Source organism: Schistocerca gregaria, chromosome 1 (assembly GCF_023897955.1).
Source record: "Schistocerca gregaria isolate iqSchGreg1 chromosome 1, iqSchGreg1.2, whole genome shotgun sequence".
In the NCBI taxonomy this organism is placed as follows: Eukaryota; Metazoa; Arthropoda; class Insecta; order Orthoptera; family Acrididae; genus Schistocerca; species Schistocerca gregaria.
Window position 1 is genome coordinate 302,909,522 of NC_064920.1, and position 16,579 is coordinate 302,926,100.

The following is a 16,579-nucleotide window of genomic DNA, read 5'->3' on the forward strand; positions in this document are numbered from 1 at the left end:
GAAGCTGACCTCGGGGAAGATCAGTTTGGATTCCATAGAAATACTGGAACATGTGAGGCAATACTGACCTTACGACTTAGGTTAGAAGCTAGATTAAGGAAAGGCAAACCTACGTTTCTAGCATTTGTAGACCTAGAGAAAGCTTTTGACAATGTTGATTAGAATACTCTCTTTCAAATTCTAAAGGTGGCAGGGGTAAAACAGAGGGAGCGAAAGGCTATTTGCTATTTGTACAGAAACCAGATGGCAGTTATAAGAGTCGTGGGACATGAAAGGGAAGCAGTGGTTGGGAAGGGAGTGAGACAGGGTTGTAGCCTTTCACCGATGTTATTCAATCTGTATATTGAGAATGCAGTAAAGGTGAAACGTCCCCTTAGAACAATTATACAGGACTGGGCTCAAACTGACACACAATATTTTTAGCGCAACGCAATCTGACTTTCAAAAATCCCTACGAAAGAATGGCCCTGACTAACATTAACCTATACGTTTCACAAATCACTTACCTCACAAAAATTTTCCTTACTCAAGCTACTGCAATACAGCGAGCGCCACTACTGCCAGCTAAATAAAAGATTCAAACTACTGAAGGCGCTAACTACTGAAAGGCATAGTTAGCAAATGAAAGATTTTAATACAGAACAAACAATGTATTTACCTTAATAGTCAAAATATATATAGCAGTTCATGACATCCAGTCTTACAAATTTCAAAACTCCGCCATCTCTCTCCCCACGTCCACCACTGCTGGCGGCTCACCTCCAACTGCGCAACGCTACGCGCTGTTAGCATCCAGCTGCCGCTGCCCAACACTACAATGGCGAGTATTACAACAATGCCAACCAGCCACAGAGTGCACACGGCACAGCCAGTGATTTTTATACAGAGCGCTACGTGGCGGCGGCGTTACCAATAAAAAAAAACTAAACAGCCTACTTACATAGCCTTCATGCTCCCCACGAAAAATTTTTACTAATTGTTTTGGGCAGTGGCCAATAATGATTTGATAAAATTTTTCATAATTACTATAACAAAGATATCAAATGCACACACTTATTGATACAATGTTGGTCAGAAGCTAAAATTTTCTCACAGTCCATAAAGACAGTCCTGATCGTTCATCACAGTAAAATTGCAGTGCTTTTTTCAAAGTCTGAGCAATAATAGAAATTGCACTTGGAAGTAGTGGATTTCTAAGCAGTCTTGAAGAAGTAGTGTTGTCCTTCCAACGAAAGACAGTGCTGACCCTTGACATGCAGACAGGTAATGGGCCACAGCAGAGTCAGTCGACGTTGAAGACTATCGGTAGGTAGGTCATCATAGAGCAGACCCACTGTAGTCCTGGTAGGATTACTATTGGTGGGCCACCAGAGGTGGAGACCCACTGCAGTCCTTGTAGAAATAATGGTATTGGTGGGTCATCAAAGGTGTAGACCCACTGTAGTCCTTGTAGAGATGGCCAGCAGCCATCTGTTTGACTGTGCAGGTGCACAATCACCATTGAAGAGTCTTGCAGATAATATAGCAAGTCCATGAACCACCACTTGTGCACTCACAAAAATTGTTTTTGAAATGTCCTTACAACCAGCAATGCTGTTATCCAGTCCCTCACTGAATTATTAACACACGTGCAAACACTATCAGTCCCTACTTTCTCACATATTGTCCATATACTATGACCAACAGAAACGTGTGCAGTGAAATGTAATTTACAAGTTACTTAATTTGATGAACTGGTGTCAATTACAATTTTATAACATAAGAATACAATAACAAAGGTACAAAATACATCTTTAAAGAACATAACAATACAGATAACATTTGCAGTAGTACAGGCTTTACAAAAGAATCGAAATAGCAAATACATCAGTGTTACAAAAATTACGACATAAGTACATACATAAAAGATCAGAATAACTTTTGAAACATCAACTTCACACATGAGCATTAGAACAAAACAGAATAAATAATGTGTTAACATCTTTACTAAGTAAATAACATGTTATTAATGCAAATTATATTTGAGGATAACAGTATTCCTCATCATAGTGAATGTAGCTTAGTATTAGAAGAGAAAAAATTCTATGAAACAGTACACAGAGACAGGAAGAAAATAAATACACAAGGGTACACAAACACATAGTGGGATAACACAAAAGGAAAGGACAGGGTTTGTTTTCAGGGTAACATTTGGTACTGGAGTCCAACCCAAAACTTCATTCCATAGATCGCCCCTCTTATTTCAACATTTGCTCCAGCCAAAAAAAAAATCCTATCCAAGCATGCTTTCTGTATTCTGTTCTCATCCACTTTCAAAAATAGTTTTCCTCCACTGTACACTACTTTTTTGGCCAAACCATTTTCTTATATCTTCCCAATGCTTTTCTTCCAATTCATCATAGTTAGTTTCTTATATAGTCTACCCCCTCTTAAGCTAACTTAAACCTACTGAGCTCAGATGCTAAACTAAGGGACGACGCAATACAGCAGCACAAAACAAATTAACACAAACAGCAATGACCCAAAAAAATGCAGATTTGCAAAGCAAGAGGCAGTAAATGTAATAACTTATATCTAAACATGAAAAAACCCACAAGCAGAAAAAATAGTGTACTAAAGACAACAATGCAGATAAGGGAAAGTTATAATCACATCTTAATGTCTATGTAATTAAAGTGGTGCACCACAAAAACTAATGCTACAACAAATTACCAAGTACTTGAAAAGAAAATTATATATACAGTTACTGTTATTAGTCGCTTCTTATTGCTCTTTCCATTCCAAGAGCTCCTTTTTCGAAGAATGTGGATCATAAAATAATTATTTAATAGAACTGTCGACAGAAAGTGTTCACATTAGCAAATGCATTTAATTTTATAAAACCAATGCTGCAACACAGCTGGAAAACAGATATCAAATGAAACAAGCAACTATGGACAAAGCATAAAAATATCATTCAATAGTCATGTGACATTTCATAAGTTAGTAGAATTCTCTCAACTCTCATAGAAAGACGTTTGTTATAATCAGGTGTCAGATGTAAGTATCTTTCTCAGTAATGAGCGTGTCGTATTTGCGGTGCTTTCTACAAAGGAATGTCAATAGCGAGGACAATGGCCTCCTTTTTTTTCACCTGTGCCTCTGAAAGGCACACACTAATGGCTTTCTTTTGTCAGGTGGTTGTCGCGCAGCTGGGTGCCCACGACGCATTACGTGCAGGTGCTCACTTAACTGTCTTATCGAAATATTTACGACACCAGTTTCCGCTACAGTGACAGTCTCATATAAAAATATTTTCAAAGGTTGAGAATTTGCGTTACAAATGTGTAGAAAATAAAATCCTATAAATATAACAGTGTCCAAAAAAATTTCGTCGGCATTGTAATACATTCACGCACTTACATACATTTCATAACTCTTAAAGTACGATTCTTGGTTTCCAACAACCTTTTTCACAAACCAGAGTCCCTAATCACTACTCATTATTCCTTACCTTATTCGTCGACACTTCTTCAATATTTCATCATAACAGATACATAGCATAATCAAATAACTCAAATAGCGTCAGCTTATTGATCATAAACATACAGCAACAACATAATACATATCGTCATCATAACATCATAAAACCTCAGCTAAATCTCAAAATCGTCGTAGCTTCCTCCAATAATTTCAAAACCTAAAAAAAAAATTCTCTGCTCATGTCAAAAGTGTCATTTGCCTCAAACGTACTTTAAAAATCATGATCCCATACCAAATACATCATTCAAACCTCTCATAGTATCACAATGGTTCCAAAAAAATATGAACATTTCACAAAGTACAGACAAAATAGAATTTCATAAGTGTGAAATTATCCAGCTGTGTAATTGCGTAAACATGTGTCACTGACGTAGTAAAAATAAATATTTGTCTCTCTCAGTTAAATGATCACATAGCTGTGTAATTCTGTGATAGAGAAATATGGTACCAATGTGTAAAGTTGTATAAGCAAATACCATATTAGCTAGGGCTCCTTGTGCTTGCCACACACATGGTACACAAAGTAAGCGTGTACCCCACTGAGGATTAATGCAATTATATCCTCAGGTGTTGCAGATTACAGCAATGGAATGAAATGTATCACGGAAAACCTTTGTATCATTGTACTTCAAATATCTTTAAAAATAAATGTTTTAAGTACAAAATTAATCACTCAAATACGTGTACTGTAGCGCTAAACTGTGCGTCTTGTTGTAAGATAATCTCTGTGGAAGTGTCGTAGTTATCGTCCTCCGAAAGCTAAGTTCTGCAGAAGTCAATGTACTTACCTCATGATAAACAAAAGTGAAATGCTTTGCGTATAGATATCGTAGTTACTACGCTTATTGCCGTGATGAAGTAAGTACTGTACTGTAACGTATTGTTGTGCTACGATAAAGGCTGTCTCATTGTAGCTATACCCAAAAAGTTACTACTAAAACATGTTTTACTTTCCAGAATAATACAGAAAAACTGTGCAGATATAAAACAGATACACCGCGAAAGCAACAATGTAAATCGTGTCACATATTAGTAGCGTCGTGATATAATCGTATAGCTATCAGAGAAACCAAATGCTAAGTCATCTTTAATCTCACCGAATGTACTTCAAATAAAGAATGTATTTTCAAGTAAACCAAAATGTTGCATTACAATCTCATTGGCAGTACTGGTAAATGTTCTAAGTATGTAAGCCTTATAGTCGTTACGTAATAGTGCAACTAACAAGCAAGAATGTACACACACAATAACACTGTGACGTCTGTTCACTATAACAATGCACTCATAAATACTGTCTAAATAAGTTCTCTAAGTTCTAGACTGGATAGTTAACTTCAAAACATTGTTGCATGTTAACAGATTCTAAGTCTGACAAAAATACTAGTGACGTGAAGTGAACAGCTTTATGGCAAAGACAAAGTTAAAAAGCAGATTATCTTTCAATAAACGGTTTTACATGTGAAATGTGGTGTACACCTTTACTCTTCCTAGTACGCAGAGTTTCAACTTCAACGCAAATATCATGTGGTATACGTTGGATTCTGTAAGGTCCTTCGTAAACTAGAAAGAATTTGTGACTCAAGTGTTTCTTCTTATGTGACAATGAATGAGCATTAATGAGAACTTTCTGACCAATATATAGTTTCTTTGCATTTGCTTTACCGTGTAATTTTCTCCTTTTGTCTGCAGCAGAATTTATATTTTTAATAGCCAAATCAATTATGTCTTTGTGTCGAAGTTTACGTGTATTCGGAAAAGGTACAAGCTCTCTGATTCTGTTCGGTGGTTCTTTATTCTTCAGTACAAGAACAGGTGGTAAAGCAGTGGAGTCATGAGGCATTTCATTCAGCACGTTTTGAAATAAGTGTAAATATCTGTCCCAAAGCTGATGCTTTCTGTGACAATAGAGTCTGCAAAGCTTATTGATTTCTTTCATAATCCGTTCAGACGGGTTACAATGTGGTGAGTACAATGAAATAAAAACAGATTTGATTTTATGGTTACGAAGCATGCGTGACCAAACAGCAGATCTGAATTGCGGTCCGTTATCTGAAATGACTTTACTAACGTGTCCAACTTCACGTAAGAAATTTTTAACAAAGGCGTTGGATACAGACCGTCCAGTGGCTTTACGTAACGGAGTGAAAGAAACAAATTTTGAAGTAAGTTCAACAGCGACTAGAACGTACGAAAATCCATTAGATGTTCTGACAAGCGGTCCCAAGAGATCAACACCACCAAATTCTTTTAATTTAGAAGGAATGATAGGAAACAATGGAGCACGATGCGAGACAGTAGATGGTCCTTTTGACAAAGTTTACAAATAGACAAGACTCTTCGAATTCTCTTTTCCATATTGTTAAAATAACAAGTCGTTCGAAGAATATGATAACATTTTTGTGAACCAAAATGTGCATAGCTGAAATGAATGTACCAAATGAGCTTATTAACGAAATCGTCTGGAATGCAAAGTACCCATAGCTTGTCATCAACAGTGCATCGTTTGAACAGTATGTTGTTTCTAACCAGATAATAGTGCCGAATCTGTGTGTGTGTCTTTTCATGCCATTTACTTTTGATGTCCTTCCAAATCGGATCTTTATCTTGTTCATGAGCAATGTCCTTTAAAGATGTGGTGATGAAGTTATCAAAGGCGACTTTCTGAATGTAAAGAATACTGAAATTTTTCTCGGGGTTGCTTTCTGTGTTACTTTTCTCACGCCCAGCCAGTGACAGGACAGTGCGTCCTTGCCGGGAATGTAGACTATTGTGAAGTGGAATTCTTGCAGAAACAATGCCCAACGTTTTAACCTGTCATGATTTAATTTTGAAGACATAAGAAATTGTAATGCACGATGATCACTGTATACTTTTACGTGCTTACCATAAAGAAAGAAATGGAATTTGTTAAATGCCCAAACGATAGCTAAAGCTTCTAATTCAGTAACGGAATAATTTTTTTCAGATTTTGTTAGCACTCGGCTAGTAAAAGCAACGGTTTTCTGAACGGTAGTGTCATTTTCTATGGCTTCTTGAAATAAATGGGCACCAAGACCGACTTTAGAAGAATCTGTGCTAAGGCAGAAATCTTGTGACAGATCTGGATGAGCTAGTATTGGCGCGTTAAGTAGCGATTCTTTCAAAGAATTGAATTCCAACTGTGCTTGTTCGTCCCAGTTCCAAATAGTATTTTTTCCAGTGAGGTATCCTCGGCTAAGGGTCGACATATGAAACGTCCCCTTAGAACAATTATACAGGACTGGGCTCAAACTGACACACAATATTTTTTAGCGCAACGCAATCTGACTTTCAAAAATCCCTACGAAAGAATGGCCCTGACTAACATTAACCTATACGTTTCACAAATCACTTACCTCACAAAAATCTTCGTTACTCAAGCTACTGCAATACAGCGAGCGCCACTACTGCCAGCTAAAAAAAAGGTTCAAACTACTGAAGGCGCTAACTACTGAAAGGCATAGTTAGCAAATGAAAGATTTTAATACAGAACAAACAATGTATTTACCTTAATAGTCAAAATATATGTAGCAGTTCATGACATCCAGTCTTACAAATTTCAAAACTCCGCCATCTCTCTCCCCACGTCCACCACTGCTGGCGGCTCACCTCCAACTGCGCAACGCTACGCGCTGTTAGCATCCAGCTGCCGCTGCCCAACACTACAATGGCGAGTATTACAACAATGCCAACCAGCCACAGACTGCACACGGCACAGCCAGTAATTTTTATACAGAGCGCTACGTGGCGGCGGCGTTACCAACAGAAAAAACCTAAACAGCCTACTTACAAAGGAAACAAAAGAAAAATTCGGAGTAGGTATTAAAATCCATGGAGAAGAAATAAAAACTTTGAAATTCGCCGATGACATTGTAATTCTGTCAGAGACTGCAAAACACTTGGAAGAACAGTTGAATGGGATGGACATTGTCTTGAAAGGAGGATATAAGATGAACATCAACCAGAGCAAAACGAGGATAATGGAATGTAGTGATGTTGAGGGTATTAGATTAGGACATGAGATACTTAAAGTAGTAAAGGAGTTTTGCTATTTGGGGAGCAAAATAACTGATGATGGTTGAAATATAGAAGATATAAAATGTAGACTGGTAATGACAAGGAAAGCGTTTCTGAAGAAGAGAAATTTGTTAACATCGAGTATAGATTTAAGTGTCAGGAAGTCGTTTCTGAAAGTATTTGTATGGAGTGTAGCCATGTATGGAAGTGAAACATGGACGATAAATAGTTTGGACAAGAAGAGAATAGAAGCTTTCAAAATGTGGTGCTACAGAAGAATGCTGAAGATTAGATGGGTAGATCACATAACTAAAGAGGAGGTATTGAATAGAAATGGGGAGAGGGGGAGTTTGTGGCACAACTTGACTAGAAGAAGGGATTGGTTGGTAGGACATGTTCTGAGACATCAAGGGATTACCAATTTAGTATTGGAGGGCAGTGTGGAGGGTAAAAATCGTAGAGGGAGACCAAGAGATGAATACACTAAGCAGATTCAGAAGGATGTAGGTTGCAGTAGGTACTGGGAAATGAAGAAACTTGCACAGGATAGAGTAGCATGGAGAGCTGCATCAAACCAGTCTCAGGACTGAAGTCCACAACAACAACATAAACCAGAATAGTTAAAATAATCCACCCCAGCTAGAGGAGTGACATAAGTCAAAAAAACGACAGTATTTAATTTACCTCACTGACATGTAGGAGTGAAGTGGCCCAATGTGCATGAAAAATGTATTGGAATTTGCTGTCAACAGTATTTCATTGAAATTTAAAGGAAGCCTGTACGATTTCAATGTAAGTTTTATTGATTTGTAAATCTGTTCTCAACCATCACTAGTTGTAATTGTTTTTTCTGATAAAGACAAAGATAGTCAGACTCGAAAATAGGTCGTTAAATCTTGTTGCGACTGGTTAGTTGTATTGTACAAATCATAAAAGTTTTACAGAATTACTAAGTTTTAATTTCTCAAGTACTGAATTTTTAAGTTGTGTTACTGTTCTTTCCAGGTGCAATATGAAGGCTCAACCCAAAATTATTAAATTAATTCCTGCTGCAAAGCAATTCGTAGGCCTAGTCTTTCTGAGGTAATATTTCATCAGCCTTTATCCACATCCACATTCGTACACACATACGCAACTGGCAAATTTTCGTGTTGGTATTGTAACGAAAAATAAACGATAAATTAGATGTAATAGAGGAAATAATAATGTTAGCAATAATGAAACAGCTATGGTGATCTGTATGCCTTTGGTTCCAGATAGATTTGCATAAAAAATACCTGTTTAAAATCGTCACTTCTAGTTCTCACAACATTACTTTCTTCATATGGTGGTTTCATTGGTAGAATACTGGGAAAATGAAGTCAGTCTACAAATGGGATAGCTTATAAACTCTTTCTTGACCCATCCTAGAATATACGAGCTTGTACTGAAAAGTAATGTCTCCAAAAGTTTTATTCTGTTCTTAAAGTCGATTGAGGTGTCATGCATCTTAATTGGTGGCCTTTCCATAACACAAGTTGTAAAGAACTGCCACTAGAGGGCTCTTACAATGTGTGCCAGGCAAGGTCGTGAGGGCTGGAAAAGACCCACTATGGCTCAATAGACATCTCAGAAATTTACTGAAAAACGGAAGAGAGATATGTCTCTGGTTTAAATGGAGTCAAAGCCTGATGGACAAACAAAAGTTACATGAACCCGAAATGTATGTGAGGAGAGCTACAAAGGTATCATCAACATGAGTTTACAAAATACCATGTGAATGTGGCCTTTCTTACATTGGACAAACAACCCATTCTGTCCAAGAAAGATGTACAGAACACCGGAGGTACACACGACTTTTACAATCTAACAAGTCGGCAGTGGCAGAACACTGTATTGACCCTGGTCACAGTATGTTGTATGACAACGTCGAAATTTTGGCAACTACATCATATTTTTGGGACTCGATAGTCAAGGAGGCAACTGAAATTCGCTTGACGTCGAATTTAATTAATATAGGTAGTGGTTTCAACTTTGATAAATCATGGAATCCGGCACTTCTTGTAATAAACTCACAAAGATGCCGTCACAGTGCAGCTCACAATGACATTTCAACATGCCAACACAGCTCGACTGCGAAGTCATGGATGTAACTCGCGCATTGTGCAAGTCTCTGCCGCCGACCAACGCCTCTCGCGCGTTTTCAACTGTGGCCGCATGCGCAGTTGCGCGGTAAACGAGTGCAAAGGGGAGAGGCGAGCACTGGAGCGGCAGTTTTGCGGCTCACTCTGAAGATCGCTGAACGTTATACGGTCGAAATATAAGAAGAAGAATTCTTGCGGCTGCACACTTAATGGAACAGTCTTTAAGCCGCCAAAACCTGAAGATTCACGTGGTTCGTGTTGATTGACAATATCATGGATAGACATGTCATATGCAATGATGAAGCCAAACTCGTGTGCCTCATAAACCACCTATGCGAACATATAAACTTGATCAGTGACTTGATTTTGACCCATCTGTCCCCTCCAAAATATGCCAATATGCACTTGATTATCACTGAACGCTTGTCTCACCTCCCCAAGGATGCTTTGTGCCCCATCATCCATGACGAGAACCTATGAGACAACTCCCCTTCACAGCTCTGGCAGAGGTTAAGTGCTCTTGTGGACGTGGAAGTGATGCCTGATTTTGCTCTGTAGACATGGTAGGTCAAACTGCCTAATAACCTCCAGTTGTAGCTACTGTCACATTCCATGGAGTCATGGAACACTTGGCTCTGGCTCAATTATCGTGCTTACCACATCATTCGCAATTGTCAACTCCCGCCTGCTACAAATCGTCTCAGACTGACAAGGGTGGTAACAGTGGTTCAACTGCCACCCTGCGTCCACACTTGTATGGCAGAAGTTGCATGAGACCTCACGCAATGCCCCTGACGGCGTCGTGCTGCTGTCTGGGGGGAGGGGGGGGGGTATCAGCCTGTGGCACATCTCCTGCTTCCCACTGTTTCCAGCTGCTAACACACACTCTGCCACTGCTAGTCACCAGCATGTCCCAACAGATGGTGTGGGCACGACACCAACCTCATCTATGCACCATGCCAGCTTCACATGAGTTTAAGTGATGCTGTAAAAAGTGTTGACCGCCATGCATGTGGCAGTCCAACTTGGGCTGGTTTGGGGGCCTTGTCCCACATTGCTGCACAGGGCGCCATCTCCAGAGACAGTCATCATCCTCAGGATCTCGTTCCACTGGCAGACTTTATGCACTTTATCGAGAAAATAGTATTCAGTTTCTCATCAACATGCATGCAGTTTCGAGTGCTCTCCCTCCCTTCTAGGTTGGTTCTTCGAACAGCTAACAGATCCGATATCACCATGCACGGCGCTACAGATGTTCAGCTTCAGTTTATATGGCCCTTTGGTTCCCTTGGACATTCTATATGGCGAGCATGGTGGACCCGGTCCTTGGGATCGAGTTTCTTAAACAGTTTGGTCTCTAACTGACCTAGATTCTGTTGACTTACTCCACCATGCATTGGACATGTGCATTCCCAGCTCCTTCACCTCCTTTCAGTACCTCATCTGATGTTCAGTGTGAGCCACTTGTTCACACTACTTTTGAGTGCTCCTACTTGACAGCTAACCACGTCAACTCATTTGTGGAGCTAGTCATGCGCTCAGTGCCAACAACATCCTCCATTCGCTGATTGCTGATGTGTCAGCCAACCTGGCGCATGCTCTCTGCACAGTCAACGACCTCGCCCCTGCACGACCACTGCTTGTTAAGGGTTACGACTGCACATCTGCCACTGCCTCATCGCCGTCTTTGCCACACACATTTCAGGTCAGTGACTCACAAACTATTAATGTGTCATGTGAAGATTCCCTCCTACCTCATGCAGCTATAGTATGGCGCTACCAGCGAACTCTAAAGCTACCTGCCGTTTCATGATAGAAGATCCTCCCCTCTTCCTTCTGGTTTGAAGAATGCTGTCCAAATGTGACAATATATTATCGACTATGTACTGTCTTCTATACCTTTTTGCTACACTTACTTAGATGATATTCTCATCTTCTCCCCATTTTCTACCTCTGCTGAAGAGCATGAGTGGGACTTATCTCAGGTGTTCAAAGTCTCTTGGACCATGACATAGAGATCAACCATGACAAGTCACGACTTCGACACCATATTGTTACCTTCCTCGGTCACACCATCACTTCAAAAGGAGTCTGTTGTCCATGTAGGTCTCTACCCGAAACTTCTTATGATCACAGGCGGTCTTGGCATGATGAACTTTTTCTGACATCATGTTCCTCGCGCTGCTTCACTTTATCCCCCCTGACAGACGTCCTGGCAAGCAAACGATTTTCAGTGTATGGAAGGTGCAAGGGTCCCAAGGTATGAAGTTTGTGTTCAACGACCTCAAGATAGCTCTTAGAAACACCCTCACTCTCGGACACCCAATTGCAGATCCTCACACCTCCATCACTATAGATGCAAGCGAATCTTCGATCGGTGCGGTTTTGCAACAACATATTGGTGACACCTTTCAATCATTATGCTTCTTTTCCAAAAATCTCTCCTCCTCATTACACAAATGGTCGACCTGTGATAGAGAATTGTAAGTGATCTACAAGACTCTCCATTACTTCTGGGAGGACATAGAAGTGCGAAAGATTATGGTTTTTACCGATCACTGGCTGCCTGTAGATGTGCTTCATATCCCTACAGCTAACTTCCCACCACGCCATTTCTGGAACATGGATCTTGTCTGCCAATACGCCACAGACGTCCATTATAGTGAAGGAGCTGACAATGTTGTGGCTGACTATATTTGATAATGCACGTTATTTTCTCCTTACTCGAATTAAATGAACTAGATCATCTGCAAGTGCAAGACCCTGATGTCCAAAACCTGTACATGATATCTCTTCATCTTTGCCTGTGCAACCAGGTCACCTCCCCAGTTCTTCATTGCCGATTTTGTGCAACACATCTACCTGTGTTCACCACATCTCTATGGCATAAAGTTTATATAGCCATTCGTGACCTGGCATACCCCAGCATCAAGTCTACCATGTGCCTTGTGACCGAACGTTTCATCTGGCTAGATATTAACAGACACTGTCGTGCATTGGTTCGTGCATACTTACCCTACCAACGCAGCAAAGTTGATCGACATACCCAACCTCCTCTGGGACATCCTGAGATCCCTAAAAGTCGGTTTCGTCATGTACATCTAGATCTCGTAATCCCCTCCCCCCCCCTCTTCGGATGGTTTTACATACATTCTCTCCATAATTGACTGCGGCCAGAATAGGGGTGGTAGTAACGCCCTTGAAACTTCCTGGCAGATTAAAACTGTGTGCCCGACCGAGACTCGAACTCGGGACCTTTGCCTTTCGGGGGCAAGTGCTCTACCAACTGAGCTACCGAAGCACGACTCACGTCCGGTACTCACAGCCTTACTTCTGCCAGTATCCGTGTCCTACCGTCCAAATTTTACAGAAGCTCTTCTGCGAACCTTGCACAACTAGCACTCCTGAAAGAAAGGATAGTGCGGAGACATGGCTTAGCCACAGCCTGGGGGATGTTTCCAGAATGAGATTTTCACTCTGCAGCGGAGTGTGCGCTGATATGAAACTTCCTGGCAGATTAAAACTGTATGCGCGACCGAGACTCGAAATCGGGACCTTTGCCTTTCGCGGGCAAGTGCTCTACCAACTGAGCTACCGAAGCACGACTCACGCCCGGTACTCACAGCTTTACTTCTGCCAGTATCTCGTCTCCTACCTTCCAAACTTTACAGAAGCTCTTCTGTGAGCCTAGCAGAACTAGCACTCCTGAAAGAAAGAATACTGCGGAGACATGGCTTAGCCACAGCCTGGGGGATGTTTCCAGAATGAGATTTTCACTCTGCAGCGGAGTGTGCGCTGATATGAAACTTCCTGGCAGATTAAATCTGTGTGCCCGACCGAGACTCGAACTTGGGGACTTTGCCTTTCGCGGGCAAGTGCTCTACCATCTGAGTTACCGAAGCACGACTCACGCCCGGTACTCACAGCTTTACTTCTGCCAGTATCTCGTCTCCTACCTTCCAAACTTTACAGAAGCTCTTCTGCGAACGTAGATGAACTAGCACTCCTGAAAGAAAGGATATAGCGGAGACATGGCTTAGCCACAGCCTGGGGGATGTTTCCAGAATGAGATTTTAACTCTGCAGCGGAGTGTGCGCTGATATGAAACTTCCTGGCAGATTAAAACTGTGTGCCCGACCGAGACTCGAACTCGGGACCTTTGCCTTTTGCGGGCAAGTGCTCTACCAACTGAGCTACCAAAGCGCGACTCACGTCCGGTACTCACACCCTTACTTCTGCCAGTATCCGTGTCCTACCGTCCAAACTTTACAGAAGCTCTTCTGCGAACCTTGCACAACTAGCACTCCTGAAAGAAAGGATATAGCGAAGACATGGCTTAGCCACAGCCTGGGGGATGTTTCCAGAATGAGATTTTCGCTCTGCAGCGGAGGGTGCGCTGATATGAAACTTCCTGGCAGATTAAAACTGTGTGACCGACCGAGACTCGAACCCGGGGCCCTTTGCCTTTCGCGGGCAAGTGCTCTACCATCTGAGTTACCGATGCACGACTCACGCCCGGTACTCACAGCTTTACTTCTGCCAGTATCTCGTCTCCTACCTTCCAAACTTTACATGAGTTCTTCAGCGAACCTTGTAGAACTAGCACTCCTGAAAGAAAGAATATAGCGGAGATATGGCTTAGCCACAGCCTGGGGGATGTTTCCAGAATGAGATTTTCACTCTGCAGCGGAGTGTGCGCTGATATGAAACTGCCTGGCAGATTAAAACTATGTGCCCGACCGAGACTCGAACTCGGGACCTTTGCCTTTTGCGGGCAAGTGCTCTACCATCTGAGTTACCGAAGCACGACTCACCCCCAGTACTCACAGCTTTACTTCTGCCAGTATCTCGTCTCCTACCTTCCAAACTTTACAGAAGCTCTTCTGCGAACCTAGAAGAACTAGCACTCCTGAAAGAAAGGATATAGCGGAGACATGGCTTAGCCACAGCCTGGGGGATGTTTCCAGAATGAGATTTTCACTCTGCAGCGGAGTATGCGCTGATATGAAACTTCCTGGCAGATTAAAACTGTGTGCCTGACCGAGACTCGAACTCGGGAACTTTGCCTTTCGCGGGCAAGTGCTCTACCATTGGAGCTACCCAAGCACGACTGACGTCCGGTACTCACAGCTTTACTTCTGTCAGTATGCCGTCTCCTACCTTCCAAACTTTACATGGGCTCTTCTGCGAACCTTGCAGAACTAGCACTCCTGAAAGAAAGGATATGGCTGAGATATATCTTAGCCACAGCCTGGGGGATGTTTCCAGAATGAGATTTTAACTCTGCAGCGGAGTGTGCGCTGATATGAAACTTCCTGGCAGATTAAAACTGTGTGCCCGACCGAGACTCGAACTCGGGACCTTTGCCTTTCGGGGGCAAGTGCTCTACCAACTGAGCTACCGAAGCGCGACTCACGTCCGGTACTCACAGCCTTACTTCTGCCAGTATCCGTGTCCTACCGTCCAAACTTTACAGAAGCTCTTCTGCGAACCTTGCACAACTAGCACTCCTGAAAGAAAGGATACTGCGGAGACATGGCTTAACCACAGCCTGGGGGATGTTTCCAGAATGAGATTTTCACTCTGCAGCGGAGTGTGCGCTGATATGAAACTTCCTGGCAGATTAAAACTGTATGCGCGACCGAGACTCGAACTCGGGACCTTTGCCTTTCGCGGGCTAGTGCTCTACCGACTGAGCTACCGAAGCACGACTCACGCCCGGTACTCACAGCTTTACTTCTGCCAGTATCTCGTCTCCTACCTTCCAAACTTTACATGGGCTCTTCTGCGAACCTTGCAGAACTAGCACTCCTGAAAGAAAGGATATAGCTGAGATATATCTTAGCCATAGCCTGGGGGATGTTTCCAGAATGAGATTTTCACTCTGCAGCGGAGTGTGCGCTGATATGAAACTTCCTGGCAGATTAAAACTGTATGCGCGACCGAGACTCGAACTCGGGACCTTTGCCTTTCGCGGGCAAGTGCTCTACCAACTGAGCTACAGAAGCACGACACACGCCCGGTACTCACAGCTTTACTTCTGCCAGTATCTCGTCTCCTACCTTCCAAACTTTACAGAAGCTCTTCTGCGAACCTAGAAGAACTAGCACTCCTGAAAGAAAGAATACTGCGGAGACATGGCTTAGCCACAGCCTGGGGGATGTTTCCAGAATGAGATTTTAACTCTGCAGCGGAGTGTGCGCTGATATGAAACTGCCTGGCAGATTAAAACTATGTGCCCGACCGAGACTCGAACTCGGAACCTTTGCCTTTTGCGGGCTAGTGCTCTACCATCTGAGTTACCGAAGCACGACTCACCCCCGGTACTCACAGCTTTACTTTTGCCAGTATCTCGTCTCCTACCTTCCAAACTTTACAGAAGCTCTTCTGCGAACCTAGAAGAACTAGCACTCCTGAAAGAAAGGATATAGCGGAGACATGGCTTAGCCACAGCCTGGGGGATGTTTCCAGAATGAGATTTTCACTCTGCAGCGGAGTGTGCGCTGATATGAAACTTCCTGGCAGATTAAAACTGTATGCGCGACCGAGTCTCGAACTCGGGACCTTTGTTTTTCGCGGGCAAGTGCTCTACCAACTGAGCTACCGAAGCACGACTCACGCCCGGTACTCACAGCTTTACTTCTGCCAGTATCTCGTCTCCTACCTTCCAAACTTTACAGAAGCTCTTCTGCGAACCTAGAAGAACTAGCACTCCTGAAAGAAAGAATACTGCGGAGACATGGCTTAGCCACAGCCTCGGGGATGTTTCCAGAATGAGATTTTAACTCTGCAGCGGAGTGTGCGCTGATATGATACTTCCTGGCAGATTATAACTGTGTGCCTGACCGAGACTCGAACTCGGGACCTTTGCCTTTCGCGGGCAAGTGCTCTATCATCGG

At 42.3% G+C, this 16,579-nt stretch overlaps 2 non-coding genes across 2 annotated transcripts; both read right to left on the reverse strand.

The window, feature by feature from the left end:
* Positions 1–12,907: 12,907 nt before the first annotated feature.
* On the reverse strand, positions 12,908–12,982 carry Trnas-cga (transfer RNA serine (anticodon CGA)). The gene has a single exon. It is a non-coding gene; the product is annotated as a tRNA-Ser (tRNA).
* Positions 12,983–15,012: 2,030 nt separating this feature from the next.
* Positions 15,013–15,087, reverse strand: Trnas-cga (transfer RNA serine (anticodon CGA)). The gene has a single exon. It is a non-coding gene; the product is annotated as a tRNA-Ser (tRNA).
* Between the last annotated feature and the right edge of the window lie 1,492 nt (positions 15,088–16,579).